The sequence below is a fragment of the Ursus americanus genome, chromosome 1, assembly GCF_024610735.1.
Source record: "Ursus americanus isolate L20-20 chromosome 1, mUrsAme1.1.p, whole genome shotgun sequence".
In the NCBI taxonomy this organism is placed as follows: domain Eukaryota; kingdom Metazoa; phylum Chordata; class Mammalia; order Carnivora; family Ursidae; genus Ursus; species Ursus americanus.
The window spans coordinates 20,626,416-20,642,212 of record NC_142127.1 but is presented as its reverse complement, the minus strand read 5'-3'; the positions used below and the strand labels follow the sequence as shown (position 1 = coordinate 20,642,212).

Genomic DNA, 15,797 nt, shown 5'->3' with positions numbered 1-15,797 from the left:
TAATATATTCTGGAGCATGTCCACATGCACTTGAAAAAGAATGTTTATTCTGCAGTTTTAGGGTGGAATATTCTGAATATATCTGTTAAATACATCTGTTCCAATGTGTCATTCAAAGCCATTATTTCCATGACAATGTTCTGTGCAGATGATCTATTTATGTAAATGGGTATTAAAATCCTATTATTCCTATTATTATTGTATTCTTATCAATTAGGTCCTTTATGTTATTAACTGTTTTATGCATGTGGGTGCTCCCATGTTGGGTGCATCAATATATACAATTATTATTTCTTGTTGGATAGTCCCCTTTATTATTATATAGTGTCCTTTATCTTTTGTTACAGTCTTTGTTTTTAAAGTCTATTTTGTATCAATATAAACATTGCTACTCCAGCTTTCTTTTGACATCCATTTGCCTGAGTTTCTCTGTCCCCTTATTTTCAATCTGCAGGTATTTTTAGGTTTAAAATGAATCTCTTGTAGATAACATTTAGATGGATCTTAGTTTTTTGTTTGTTTGGTTTTTATCCATTCTGTCTCCCTATGTCTTTTGATAAGTGCATTTAGTCCATTTACATTTGAAGTAATTATTGACAGATATGTATTGTCATTTAATTATTTGTTTTGTGTTTTTTTCTCAAGATTTTCTCTGATCCTTTCTTGTCTTTCTCTCTTTCAGGGTGTGCTGATTTTCTTTAGTGACATATTTGGATTTCTTTATCTTTATTCTTTGCATATTTATTAGTGGTTTCTGATATATGGTTACCATTAACTTTGCATATAACTTCTTCTGCATATAGCAGTCTCTAGTAAGTTGATGGTCATTTAAGTTTGAACCCATTCATTACTCCTCTCCTCACCACATTTTAGGTGTATGGTGTCATATTTTACATCCTTTTATTTTGTGAGTTCTTTGATTGTTTATAGAAATATTCATTTTTACTGCTTTTGTGTTTTCTATCTTCATACTGTCACTTTCAGTTTCTCCTTTCCACTCAAAGAATCCCTTTTTATATTCCTTGCGGGTGCTGGTTTAGTTTCATGAACTCCTTTAGATTTTGTTTGTCTGGGAAACTCTTTATATCTCCTTCTGTTCTGAATGTTAGCCTTACTGAATAAAGTATTCTTGGCTGCAGTTTTTTCCCATTCAGCACTTTGAATATATCATGCCTCTCCTTTCTGGCTTGGAAAAATCCCCTACTGGCATTTTGGGATTTCCTTTATATGTGACTGTCTTCTTTTATCTTGCTGCTTTTAAACTTTTTTCTTTATCACTGTATTTTGCAAATTTAATTATAATATGTCTTGGTGTGGGTCTCCTTTTGTTGATTTTTGGGTTGGGTGTGTTCTCTGTGCCTCCTGGATCTAGATATCTGTTTCCTTCCCCAGAGTAGGGAAGTTTTTAGGTATTGTTTCTTCAAATAAATTTTCAGCCCCCTGTTCTCTCTCTTCTTCTGAGATTCTTATAATATGAATGTTACTATATTTGATGGAGTCACTGAGTTCCCTAAATCTATTCCCATTTTCATAATTCTTTTTTCTCTCTTTTGTTCATCTTGATTACTTTCTATTACTCTGTCTTCTTGGTCATTCATTCATTATTCTGCTTCCTCCAGTCTGCTTTTCATTCCAGAAAGGGTGTTTCTCATTTTGTTTATTGAGCGCTTTATCTCTGCTATGTTATGCTTTATCTTTCTGTTAAGGGTATCACTCATGTCTTCCATTCTTTTCTCAAGTCTAGTGAATATCCTTATAGTCATTGCTTTAAATTCTCTATCAGGTTGTTACTTATATTTGTTTTACTTTGATTTATGGCTGTGGCCTTGTCTTCTTTCATTTGGGATAAATTTCTGTGTTTTCTCATTTTGTCTATGTCTTGGTGACTGTTTCTCTGTTAGGAAAGTCACCTATGTCTCCTGTTCTTGAGGGTAATGGCCTTATAAAGAAGCAGTCTCGTAGTGTCCTGCCATGTAGTGTCTCCTGTGCCCGAAGGCCTGGCAATTCTGGGAGCGTCTCCAATGTTTGCTGCATGTGCTCTACTGTTTTGGGCTGGCTGCTTTATCCTTCAGGCCAGTCGTCTGCAGAGGCTCTCTTTGCCTGTCGTAGTTAAGTGTTTGGTCCCTGGACTAACTGTGGAACATTTTGACTAGGTGTCCCCTGGTCTGCTTTTGAAATGAGACCTGTTGCCACTGCCACCAGAACCAAGGCTCTGCAAAACTCCCAAGTCAGGAGGTATAGTTTGAGCAGGGGTTTGCCAGGCTCCTGGGGGAGGGGCCTGCTGCACTGGGACTGAGGCAAGTGAGACTAGGAAGGGTAGTACCACCAGAGTGTGGGAGGTTGCAGGGGTTTGGGGCAGGGCTTGGTGTAAGCAAATTAGTTAGTGAATGTAGGTGCGGCCCTAGGTGGCCCTGTGCTTATGCTGAAGGGCTTGGGAGAAAAACGGCCCCTGCTAATTCCTTTGTCCCTGGAAGGGCCTCTCCTGAATGCTGCCTCTCTGGCAAGCACTTTGAGATAAGCAAATATCTTTCCCATTTTGTGTCCCAAGCACTCTTCAGATTGCTGTTTCCACAGTTTGTCGAAGGTTGTTTGCTGACTTATCTCCCAGAGCAGCACAATGCCCTCCAGGCTCTATCCTGGCCAAGCCAACTGACCTTTAAAACTCCAGGCTTTAAGCCCCACTGGTTGCCAGAAGTCATGAAATTCAGCCCCTCTCACCTTCCCAGCCAACACCTAAGGGGATTCTGTTTTTCTCCCAAACCACATCTCTGCACTTCCTATCTTCTTTGATGTGACCTCTTCTCTACCTTAAGTTGTGGAGTTTGTTCTGCCAATCTTCAGGTCAATTTCTGGGATATTTAGCCTTAGGGTCCTCCTACTCTGCCTCCATCTTCCCCACTTATCCATGGGAATTAATTCTAATTGTAACTAATTCTTCCAGAGAGGAGAAAAACATGGGATATTCCACATCTCACTTTATAAAGCATATCTTCAAAACACACAAAGACAGTGTGAGAAAGGATAACTACAAGACATTCATATAGATAGATGATAGATATTTACTTAAAACAATTTTAGCAGATTTAACCTAAAAACACTTAAAAAAGAAGTGGTTCCCATTTGCATTTGAAAATAAATCAATATAATTTATTACATTAATTAATTAAAAGGAATAATAATATTATCCCAATAAATGCAGAATAATGTTTGATAGAACTCAATATGCACTGATGATGAAAGCTCTTTGAAAACTAGGAATGAAAGAAATCTACTTTAACTTGATAGGAATATCTTAAAAGGGGGGCAGAGGGTATTTCAAAATAAATAAAGCAAATATTATTCTTTGTCCTTTATAATAAATATTGCTAGCTTTCTATTTTGTGTTGTGCATAAGAAAAGGATTTCCACTATAACCATTTCTATTCTGCTTCTTACTGAATATCTTACTTAGAATATTAAGTCAGGAAAAGGAACAAAAATTATTGGATAGAAAGAAAAAAACAATTCATGGAATGCAGTATATATAGAAAATTAAATTTAGAATTAAATCATTAAGACTAATATGTTATTTAGCAAAGCTGCTCCATTAAAAGTATAGAAAAATTATATTTTTACATAATAGCCACAACCAGAATATCTAATTTTAAAAGATTTCCTTTCAGAAATATAATATTCATAGGAAAAAGTCAAACATAAGTTATGCAATATCTTTAAGAAGACTAAATAAATAGAACCATGTACGATGAGAATGGATGGAATGATGTCACTTCCTCCCAAAGAATCAGTTCTCTATAGAAACAATTTCAGTGGGTATAAATGAATAAAGTAGGCCTCCTATGTGCCTGAGCTCCTGCGTAAAGTGTAGAACTGTCTCAAGCCACTGGTTAGATAGTAAACAGAAGAATATATCATGTGATTGCAAATCCACCTTGCCTCATGATACTTGATTCCATTGCTGCATGGAAAGAGTATTGAACTAAACAAACAAAAAAACCACAAATCTTTTGCAAGGAAGTACAATGCAGAAGTACAGAAATAGTTTAGAGTGGGAATATACCTAACTAAAAGTTTGAATTTATTTATGCTTCAATGTTTCCAATAGTATTCTGATTACTATGACATCAATAATATTTTTATGCTAATGGAAAGAAAAAAATCATGTTAGCTTGACCATTTGGAAAGCTCTGATTTACCAACATATCATTCCATTTTGTTAATGTAACCAGATATTAAAACCAAACTACTTTATTATTAGTTTTAGCTGAATCTCTAAGATTTCAGAATGTCAACTACTTTCACATTCAAAAGTGAGAAATCTCCGTATAGAACCTAAAAAAAGATGGTTGAAAACTGTGTTTTCATCTCTTAGATGCTTACCCACATGAAGGGTATAGAGGATCAGAAGGTCTAATGAAAGAATATAATTTTTTGGAGAGTACTGATGGTATGTTGTGAGTCCCAACACACCTTCATTAGAGAGTGATGGGGGAATTGGTCCTAAATTAAATACAAGAGAAGGGGACTTCATGACTCAACTCTAGAAGCTCAATATATATTCCTGGGAGCTTAGAAACTACAGTAGGCTTGTATCTGACTTTAGTCTCTGAAATCTGGTGGATAGAGTCTATGCCTGACTAGCTTCTCTAATGAGAAAGAGTGCAGATAGTGTACTGCATTTTTCAAAGGATCCCACAGAGTTTCTGAGAATATTGATGCCTGCATATTTTCCAACAACCAGATCTGGGGCACATGTAAGAGAAAGAACCAGGTATGACCCATTTCAAAAGGTCTGCCTGGAAAAACGCAGTGTCTACCATAAAGATAATGGACCAGCTTGTTCCCAGGAGCTGAGAAAGAAGATACTGGTGTTAAGTAAAAGACCTTTATTTACTTGTGTCAAGGGAAGACAGGTGAGAGAACCCAAAATGGGGTTAGAAGGTGTCAATAAGGAATGTACAAAAGCATCCCTTGAGAAAAAGATAATCTTCAAATATTCAAAGCCCAGGGAGTACTAATACCAGCTTATGACAGTATCACTGATTCTTCCTCATTTTGATATCAACTGTGGAAGAATTAGAGGCTGTCTGGTGCCTGAGAGAGGAGAAATCAACACTAGGCTAGGACCAGGAGGCAAAGCAGGCACTCTCCCCCTCTAATACAGACACCTAGCCCAAGGCCAGCCTGAGCTGATTGAGGGATGAAGCCTTAACTTTATATGGACTTGGATGTTTTGACAACTTGAAATCTTGAAACAAGACTATTTTGTGGCTTGAAATGACTTGAGAGCTGTTTATTTTCTAGGATATAGCAGAAGAATCATAACTACTACTCTTATTATCATCCAAAGAACTGAGGGAGAATTATCCACTTGCTAATTTTACCTGTGAACCTGGTTAGGCTATGGTGCCCAGTCGTTCGGCCAAACACCAGCCTAGATGTTATTGTGAAGGTATTTTTTTAGATGTGATTACCATTTAAGTCAGCAAATTCCCCTCCACACATGGGTGGGCCTCATCCAATCAGTAAAAGGTCTTAAGAGCAAAGACAGTTTTTCTAGAGAAAGAATTTGGCCTCAAAGCTGCAACATAGAAACCCTGCCTGAATTTTGAGCTTGCCTAGCCTGTCCTGAGGATTTCAAAGTCAATAATTTTACCCAAATTTGAGCCTGCTGACATTTCCTATGGCTTTTGGACTTGCCAGCCCCCACACTCAAATGAGTCAGTTCCTTAAAATAAATCTCCCTTCCTCCTTCCTTCTCTTCTCTGCCTTCCTTCTTCTCTCTCACTCTCTCTGTATATAGACATAGATGTATAAATATATACTAGTATATTCTCATTTACATACAGAAGGGGTTTAAATGGACAATGGGAGAGAAAAAATTAAGTTGCTTTATGATCATATCCTTCATCTTGTTTAACATTTCCATTTTAATATCATTTTATCCTAGTAAGTGCTTTTGACTGTATGGATAAATTTAGAAATCTAAGGGGCCCTTAGTTTTGGTCTGAAATTTAATGTTTGTTATGTGCCCCACCCCACTCCCTTTCTGTTCTTCCTCTGAAATAAGCCCTACTAAAACTTCTACATGAGCTCTAGCACTCACATGTTTATTGATTCATTAAGAGGTCATCTGATACCTGATTCTTTAGAGCTGTCTAGCTTTGATTCCAGTATATGTTGACCCAATAGAAATAAAATCATAGTTGTTACTTTTTAGATGCTTGGTTTTAGTTCACTGGTGTGTGTGTGCATGTGTATGTGTGTGCTCTCCAGATAAAGTTTAATTTTGAACTGCCTCCCAGTGGTGATATGAAGCTTAACTAACTTTGGTGAAATATGTATTCCAACAGTGATCATTTTGTAGGCTTACATGCTCAAACTTTTTTACAGCTTGGTTGTCAGAAGAATAATTAAGCATGCAAATCTCAGATACATTCTAAGGCAATTGCATATTAAACTAGGTTAAGTATTCTGTGATTTGAAGTTATTATAGCCAAAGGTCTTTGCTCCCCATGATCTCAAGAAATAGAAGTTAGAGTGTAATTTTACTAATTGTTGAGTTTCTACTTCCAGTGCCATTGGAAATAGAGCATGATTACAATCCATTCTGATTTCTGCCTCTGACTCATTGTGTATTGGAAGGAAAAGTCTAATATTCTTCCCTCACAGTGCCTAGCACAGTGCCAGGTTCAAGTTAGCATAAATAACAGCTCTCTGATTGGATTCATTATCATGATGGCTATTTTCAGATGGGAAGAACCATATTTCTAGAGCCTAAAGAAACCTTAAGAGACCACAGAATTTAATCTCTCATTTTAGAATGATGAGGCTCTCCAGATGGCAGCTATTTACTTCATAAAAAATCTGCACAAGTGGAGTCTCACTACTGTTCCTTGGTGGTCTATTCCAGCGTGTCATTCTCTTATTATTAAGTAGACAATGCATTGACAGCTACAGTTCTGGACACTGTGAAATGAAATGATGAGCAAAATAAAATCTTTGATCTCATGAAGTTACTGACTACTGAAATATTGACAAATAAAGCAAGAAGGAGCCTCAGAGATCATTCCATCTTCTCTGACTCTTTAGTTTCATAGGTCAAGAAACTTGCACTCAGAAAAGTTAAATGTTTGCTCAAGACCATACAATTGGAATTTGTGTTTTCAATTGTTCTTTGTAGTATATAGTATATATGCATTTAATTTTCTATATATACCTTATACCTGTGACCTTATGTAATTCATTTATTATTTATAGTAGTTTTTTTGTAGATTCATTAGAATTTATATGATAATGTTATGTGCAAATAAAAAGTTTTACATCTTCCTTCCCAATCTAGATGTCTTTCTTTTTTTTTTTTTTTTCCGCTTGCTATATTGCCCTAGCTAGAGCTTCCAGCACAGTGTTGAACAGAAGTGGCAAAGGTAAACATCTTGTCTTATTCCTGATTTTAGGGGCAAAGTCTGCAGTCTTTCACCCCAGTTTTTGGTGCTGGTGGTAAGTTTTTTGGTAGATGTTCTATATCGGATTGAGGAAATTCTCTTATGTTCCTAATTTTCTTAGAGTTTTTATAATGTTTGTGTGTTTAATTTTATCAAATTCATTTTCTGCATCTATATTCTCCTTTTTTTCTGTTAATGTGGTGAAATAACATTTATTTTTTTAATATTAAACTAATCTTGGGAGCACCTGGGTGACTCAGTCCATTAACCACCCACTCTTAATTTGGGCTCAGGTTGTGATCTTGGGGTTGTGAAATCGAGCCCTGCATCAGACTCTGCACTCAGCAAGGAGTCTGCTTGAGATTCTCTCTCTCCCTCTCTCTGTCTGCCGCTCCTTGTGCTCTCTCTCTTTTTTTCTCTCTCTCTCTCAAATAAATAAGTAAATCTTTAAAAAAGAAACAAAAAACCAAAAACCTAACTTTGTATTTCTGAGATAAATCCAGTTGGTCCTGGTGTGTGATGATTTCTGTACGTTAGATCTGGTTGAGGATTTCATATCTAGCATCCTCTGGGATATAATTAATTTGCCCAGCACCACATCAGGGTATTCTGATGGGCTTCTCTGCTGATGTCCTTACTGCTTCTGATGACTGGGTACTCTTTGGTTCTTGCTGGATGCAGGCCCTTCTGAGTCTCTGCCATGTTGGTCATATTGCTCATGGTTCAAGCAGTCTATTTTTTTAATTTAGTGTGAATATCAGCCCTATTGCCAGTCTGCCAGACTCTCAACTCACATTTCCTGCTAAAGGAAACCAAGTGTTTAAAATTTGTTGCTCTGCATGCTAATGCTCAGAGAGAGGAGGCAAGAAAACACTTCTGAGTAGAGATAATAAAATTGCTGTATTATCTGCCTTGTCTACATACACTCAGCTTTTTTTCCCCCACAATGCTCCAGAGCCAGAAAAATTTCTTCTTCCTTATAAATTAAACAGTGAGTATTCTCTCCTTATATCCTCCTTCATCAATCCTACATAATCCCATAACCAAGTAGACACTTCCTGTTAAGGATTTGATATTTATCTTTCCAGACTTTTTTCTATTCTTAAACATATCCATATATCTACAGCTCCATCTAATCCATCCATCTTCCTATTTATATTTGCAGCTGATCTTTGAAATCAGAAATGAGATGGCACATACATTGTTTGTCAAATAGCCTATTTGTATTTTTTTAATGTAAAATACTATTTGATTACCTTTCCAAGTGAACCCATAATTTGCTTTTAAGCCTCTCTAATACATATACTGTCTAGCAATAATTGCTTGAAAACGTCCATATTTATTTAGCTCTTGATTTCGCTTGTATCACTAATTTGTTCCTTTTCATTGTTGAGTAATATTCCATTATATGTATATACAACAAATCATTGATCCATTTACCAGTTGACAGACATTTGGGTTCTTTACGTGCTTCGGCTAATATAAATAAAGTTTCTATACATATCTGTTTTTGGTGGACATATATTTGTGTTTCTCTCAGGTACTTGCCTTGAAGCATAAGTACTCAGCTGTATGGTAAGTATACTTTATAATGAATTGTTAAGCATTTCACCAAAACAATTATACTAGTGTAATACCAGCAATGTATGAGAGTTCCAATTACTTCATATTTCCAGCTGTACTTGGTATTGTCAATCTCTTAAATTTTAGCCATTTAATAGGTATAGAGTATTATGTTACTATGATTTTAATTTCATTTCCCTGATGACTCACTGTTTTGTGATCATAGACTCTGAATGTATATTACTTAGAATTTTATCTAGGAGAATTATTGGAAGGCTTTTCTTTTTTTAAGATTTTCATTTGCTTCTGCCAATTAGCTTGGGGCTCTATTGATTTTCAACCACTTTTAATAGGTAGTATAAATTCAAACCACAAAATGATGAGCAAATAAAACATCTCAGGGAACATGTTTTCCCTCTTCCATTAGCACAAATGTCAAGTCAGGCAAGTGTCTTGTGAAGTAAGTTGATTTCTTGTTCACAAGTGATCCATTTAGATTTTCAGCTTTATACAGAGTCTTATTACATTCCCTATCTTTCATAAGTCCTAACTATCAGATGCCTTCTCCAGTAGCTTGTTTGACCATCAAAACAGAAGTATAGGTTAACCAGTATTCAGCAGTTTCCCTCAGATCAAAAGCTGTGCCCAATTCTTTGTATCTCCAGCGTTCTATTTTCAGTCTTTTTCAAAGTCTTTCTGATTTTTTTTTAAACTGGTTTAGTTATTCATTTAAAAGAAAATTTTTAGAAAAAGTGTTCTAAGTAAGATAATCATTCAGGCTATCTGATCCATCATATTGCAATAAATGGAAATCTTTTTTCTATTTATTAAAACATATTGATATCACTCATCATAATTTTTAAGTATTTCTTTAATATATAATTTTTGTATATTAAATACCAATCTTTTTTCAATGCATTTCAACTATTTTGTTGCTATTAATAATGAAGTCTTTTCTTTATTGTATATATTTTGTATATAGGAAAACTGTTGGCATTTTTGTAAACTAGTGATTATCTTGATGCTCTATCTAATGAACTATATAATCTTAAAATATTTTATTTTTCTCTCTTTTCAAGTGTTTGTGCTTCTTATTTCTTTGTATTATCTAATCAACATTGAATAAACTCCCAGAATATTGTAAAATGGTGACTTTAGTGTGAATAACTCCAATATATTATCATAAGATGTGATGCTGCTATTACCATTTATTTGTACTCTGAAAGTTTAAAAGTTATGGTAGGATGTTAAAGTTTGATAAACAGTTTTGGCTTCAGTTGAGGTACTCACTATTTTATTTTCTCCTTTGATTTAGTAATGGTGATTTCCTGTATTTGCTTGTACTGCACATTCTATTATTAAAACATAATTTGGGCAAGGTCTATTCTATTAATGTCCTACTTTTATATTTTCTAAAATTTTTTATTAGCGTTTATAAAAGTATACATTAATATATCATCATTGTTTCTACTTTATTAATTTATTGTTAGATTATTTTTATTATTTTAGTATTTTTAGTATGACTTTTAATAACTTACTATAATAGTATATTTATAATATACTATACAATATACTATATAATACACTATACTATAAAATATACTATACTGTATACTATATAATATTGTAGTAATATAACTGTAGTAATATAATTACTATTTAGTAACTAAAAACTTTTTTTCTATCTCTACCAAATTTTACTATCACACAATTCATTATGGAATTATTACTTGACGGTCTAAAACTTTGAAAAATTTTCTGAACGCAACATCATGACAAGAGGCATGGGCAGTGGGTAAGGGGCAGGGGAGTAGAAAGTTTCTTCCATGGTTTCTGTTCTGTTTATATATTTTAATTTATTTTACTTATTAAAGATAACTGTGCTTGGGTATAAAACTGATCTATTAGAATGACTAATTTATTTTTTCCAAACAGACCAACACTAAGAAATTTGAGACAAACTATTTTAATGCTTTCTCTTAAGCAAGTAAATTTATAACATACCTATAGTGGAGAGTTACAAATAAAATGAATTGATAGATAAGAAGGTAATCATCACAGTATTCGTGTGTGAACATTACAACAGGGGTGATACATTCGCTTCCTAGGGCTGCCATAACAAATCACTAAAAACTAGTGACTTAAAATAACAAACTAATTTATTCTCACAATTCTGGAGTTTAGAAGTCCAAAATTAGGGTGTCAGGAGGGCTTGCGATCCCTCCAACGGCTCTAGAAAGAATCTTTCCCTCCCTCTTCTAGCTTCTTATGAAGATAATTTTCAGTGAATTTAGGATCCATGCAGAGAACCTAGGATGATCTCATCTCAGAATCCTTAATTTAATTACATCTGTAAAGGCCCTTCTGACAACTAAAGTCACGTATATGGGTTCTGGGTGTTAGGACATGGACATATCTTTCAGGGAGCCACCCTTTAATCCACTACAAGTGATATAAGTAAGTTTCTTACAGTCATCATATTCAAACTAATATAATTTATTGTAACAAGAATGAAAATCAAGCCTTACAATAATTATAGTCCCCAGGTTAAGGATTGAATACAAAAGTTATGGCAGTAAATTGTTTATAGTTAAAAACCAGAACATCAAGACCCTGTTTTTCTAAAAGCTGATGTAGACATATACTCGATCTTGTGATGCCAAGATACAGAATATGTAGAAATATAACTTAAATAGATAGAATGTACTCACTTCTTTTTTATATACATTCTCTTTAATTTGTGATTGCCTTTGATTGTACTTGTCTTTATCATAGATGGTTTATTATATTTATAATAAAAAAATAAAGGCTATCCTAGACTTTATATTCTAAGAGGCAACTGGGTTTATAATTTGCTTTTCTTCCCAAGGCTTTTTATTGAATAAAATTGTGACGTCTGTCCTATGGTTTTTTGTTAATATTTTAAACAAGCTTGAGCAAAATTTTTAAGGCTTTAGATTTTTATTTTGACGTAAGTTCATTTTGATCATTTAAATTCTATTAGAGAACTCTATTTCAACCATGTATTCAAGGATTTTTTGCAAAAAAGAGAGAGAGAGAACAAAGTAATCATTTATAATTCCTTAATTTTCCTCTATATTTTGGATATTTCCCCATTATCATTGCTATTGTGAGGTATTTGTATTGTTTTTCTTTTGTGTTTTGAATAAGTTAGCCAATGATTTATGTAAAACTCATTAATTTTCACAAAAAACATTTCTTTAACAATTATTGTTTTTTCTTTTTATTTCTGCTTTTGCTTTAGTTTTATTCTTCTGAATTTATTTGGTTTTTCATTTTATTTTATGTTTAATAACTACAGGTGACTAGTGGCTACTATTTTTGACAGTGCAACTTAAATGAAAGCAACATTATGAGGCGCCTGGGTGGCACAGCGGTTAAGCGCCTACCTTCGGCTCAGGGCGTGATCCCGGCGTTATGGGATCGAGCGCCACACCAGGCTCCTCTGCTGGGAGCCTGCTCTTCCTCTCCCACTCCCCCTGCTTGTGTTCCCTCTCTCGCTGGCTGTCTCTCTCTCTGTCAAATAAATAAATAAAATCTTTAAAAATAAATAAATAAATAAATAAATAAATAAATAAATAAATAAATGAAAGCAACATTGTTATAGCATTAATGGGTTGAGTTTTGAGGGCCTCCAAAGACTGAGGGCATAATAAACAAATCTATGGTGTTTGAAGGAAGGATAGTGGTTATTCTGTTGAAAATTGATACTGATTAGAAGGTGGCATAATAGGGTTTCTGGTGTTTTGTAATGTTTGTTTATTGATCTGTATACTATTACATGAGTTATGTTTACATTGTAAAACTCCTTGAATTTGCCTTTTAATTTGTGCATTTTTCAATAAAATTACATTAAAAAAGAAAATATATTATGACTAAGTGGAGTTTTTTTAGGCATGAAAGCATAGTTCAACATTAGCAATGTATCATAAAATTTTGACATTTGTTGGATGCCTGGGTGGCTCAATCGGTTAAGCATCTGCCCTCAGCTCAGGTCATGATCTCAGGGTCCCAGGTTCGAGTCCCACATTGGGCTCCCTGCTCAGAGGGAAGCCTGTTTCTCCCTCTGCCTGCAGCTCCCCTTGCTTGTGCATGCTCCCTCACTTTCCCACGCTCTCCCTCTCTCTCTCTCTCTGACAAATAAATAAATAATCTTAAAAAATTTTTTAAAAATTTTTGACAGTTGTCATTTGCAAAATGCAACACCCATCTTTGACAAAAATATACAATAAAATAGTAATTGATAAATCCTTTCTTAATATATACTGCCTTTCAAAAGCCAACTTCTTTCTAATAGGGAAATATTAAAGACATTCTCACCAAATAAACACACCAAATTTATTCATCATTGCACTATTATGTAATAATGAACTAAAGATATTAGCTAATTAGGCAAAAAAAATAGAAATTGGGATTGTAATCAGAGTCAAAAATCTCTATTATAATAGAATATCTGGGAAAGTCCTAAGAGTCAAATTAAAACCACAGCAAATAATAAATGAATTAAATAAAATGGCAATATATAAAACTAATGTTAAAAAATTAGAACTTCATATATGTAAACAAAAGTTAGAAGATATAAAGGAAGAGAAGATCCCACTTAAAATAAGAAAAGATAAAATAAATAATTCAAGCATAAGTATACAAAAACATATTGACAAAAACTTAAAAATTTCAACCTATGTTGTGTTGGGAAACTAGGAAACAGGCACACATACATTTCTACAGTCATGGAGTGGAATTTGGCAATATCTAGTAAAAGTTCACATCCCTTTACCCTTTGACCTAGCAGCAATCACACTTCTAGAAAACTATGCCCAAAGTAGTGGCAGAGATATTAAATGGCTTATGTATATAGGTCACTCTTTTTTCATAATCCCCCAAAGCAACTTGTTTTCGAACAAAGCTAGAATTCTTTCTTAGAGGCAGGTCCTTTCTGAGAGTTTGTACTACGCTATTACTTTAATTTGGTTATCAGAGGTTTTTAAACAATTTCAAAAACTCACCTACTGAAATGAGTCCGTGTAATATTACAGTTTGTAAGGTACAGACTGCTCTGTCTGGGTGCAGATATAGATCTGTAATACCTGCAAGAGTTGTTTAAGTTGGGTCTTTATGAAAACAACAAAAAGAATTCATTAGAAATGACTGACAATTAATAATGGAAATAAAATAAATTGACCTTACTGTGAAAAAATTTAAATGCTCAATGTTCTGATACTAATTTTAATTTCTTTATTCTTAAGGAAATGGTAGAAACTTTTAGCTAACAGAACTAACTCTCTGCTCCTATGTTCTCTATAACCCTCACCCTTTCTTTAAATGTTAATGTCTGATGATTTACTCTTTGTGTGCCGTTCCATCCTTACCCTAGGCTGTTGTTATTTGGACACTAATTCTTTGTGTAAGAGCCCTTACGACTATTTGGAACAGTCTTTCTGTGTGAATGCTCAAAGCTCACTTAAAAATACTCAGAGTTTTCCTGTAAAGATTTGCTGTCTCCAATGCTCTACAAAATGTCAGTGGCTAATAAATAATGTGAACAGTTGTTACATTATGTTTTAACTGTTCCACCAGGATACAATTGATTAGAAATTCTAATGTAAGGTGCTCAACCAAAGTGAGTTGAGAAATCTAAAGAATGAGTTTGCAAAACTCTTAGAGAATAAAAAAAGAAAATTGGAGAGTGGATATGGAAGAGAAGTTTCTTGGGTGTAGGTTGGTCAGAACTAGCAAATGAAAATACAGGATGCCCAATTACATTTGAGTAGCAGATAAACTGCAAATACTTTTTTGGTCTCAATACATCCCAAATACTTGCATGGGACATACTAAATGTATGTGTTTGTATTTGTTGTTTACCTGAAATTCAAATGTAACTGGGCATCCTGAATTTTATCTGGTAATACTACTTGGGAGAGCACATTCCCCGGCTTTAAGTTCTGTCACCAACCCACCCAAAGGGAAGGGGTGCTGCCTACTTTATTTCAGTCTAAAATGAGGAGCATCTGCAGGATCAAATGGAAAACTGTTGAGAAAATGGCAAATACAACAGACTGGTTGACATCAGTCCAGGAAATCTAGAGGGCAAGGGAAACCAGCAAGCTGCATTGACAGCAAAGAAGTAATTGTTTTGAAGTCTCTCTGCACTCCCAGAACTTATCAAAGTAAAGGATGGCTGAGTATTTCTGTGAACCTGATGTGGGCCAAATGGGAGAGAATCTAAGACCACCATGGTTTTTGCTTTGATTTTTACCCAGGAGGATCACTTGGGAAGTCGTTGGGACTCCAACAGAGTGAGTCTTAGAAGGCCAAATCACCTGAAAATATGTGCTAAAAAGGGGCAAGGCCAGACGGAGAGAATGTATTGCCAAGTACCTGAAAACCCCAGTCAGAGAGGGGACCACAGATGCCTCCAAGAAATTGAGAAAAGCACCCACAAGACAAAGAGGCGTGTTTAAGCATTACCTGGATCAACAAGTGCAGAGGTAATATATGCTGTTTATCAAGTGTGTTTCTCTTCCTCTTCCTTCCCCCTTTTTGTGCTTCAACCCTGGAAGGGTCTACAACAGTAGGTGAGGAATAAGGTAACTAAGGAAGAAAGAAACTTCCACATAATCTTTCCCATTGACAAGGGGACATGGATGGGCAGGTGGCAGGCTTATGAAGTCTGGCTTTTGAATGAAGACTGAACTATTTATGATAATTTTGTATTTTGTATGTCGTAATATATAATATTGCATATTATATAATATATAATAATATAAATGT

General features: G+C 34.6%; 1 long non-coding RNA gene across 1 annotated transcript in view; it reads left to right on the top strand.

Moving 5' to 3' along the window:
- LOC148110720 (uncharacterized) overlaps positions 1-15,545 on the top strand; it is a 225,832-nt gene extending 210,287 nt beyond the window's left edge. The window contains exon 3 of the long non-coding RNA XR_015723213.1: positions 15,287-15,545. This is a non-coding gene — a long non-coding RNA (uncharacterized LOC148110720). The remainder of the gene's footprint in view (positions 1-15,286) is intronic.
- Positions 15,546-15,797: the final 252 nt, after the last annotated feature.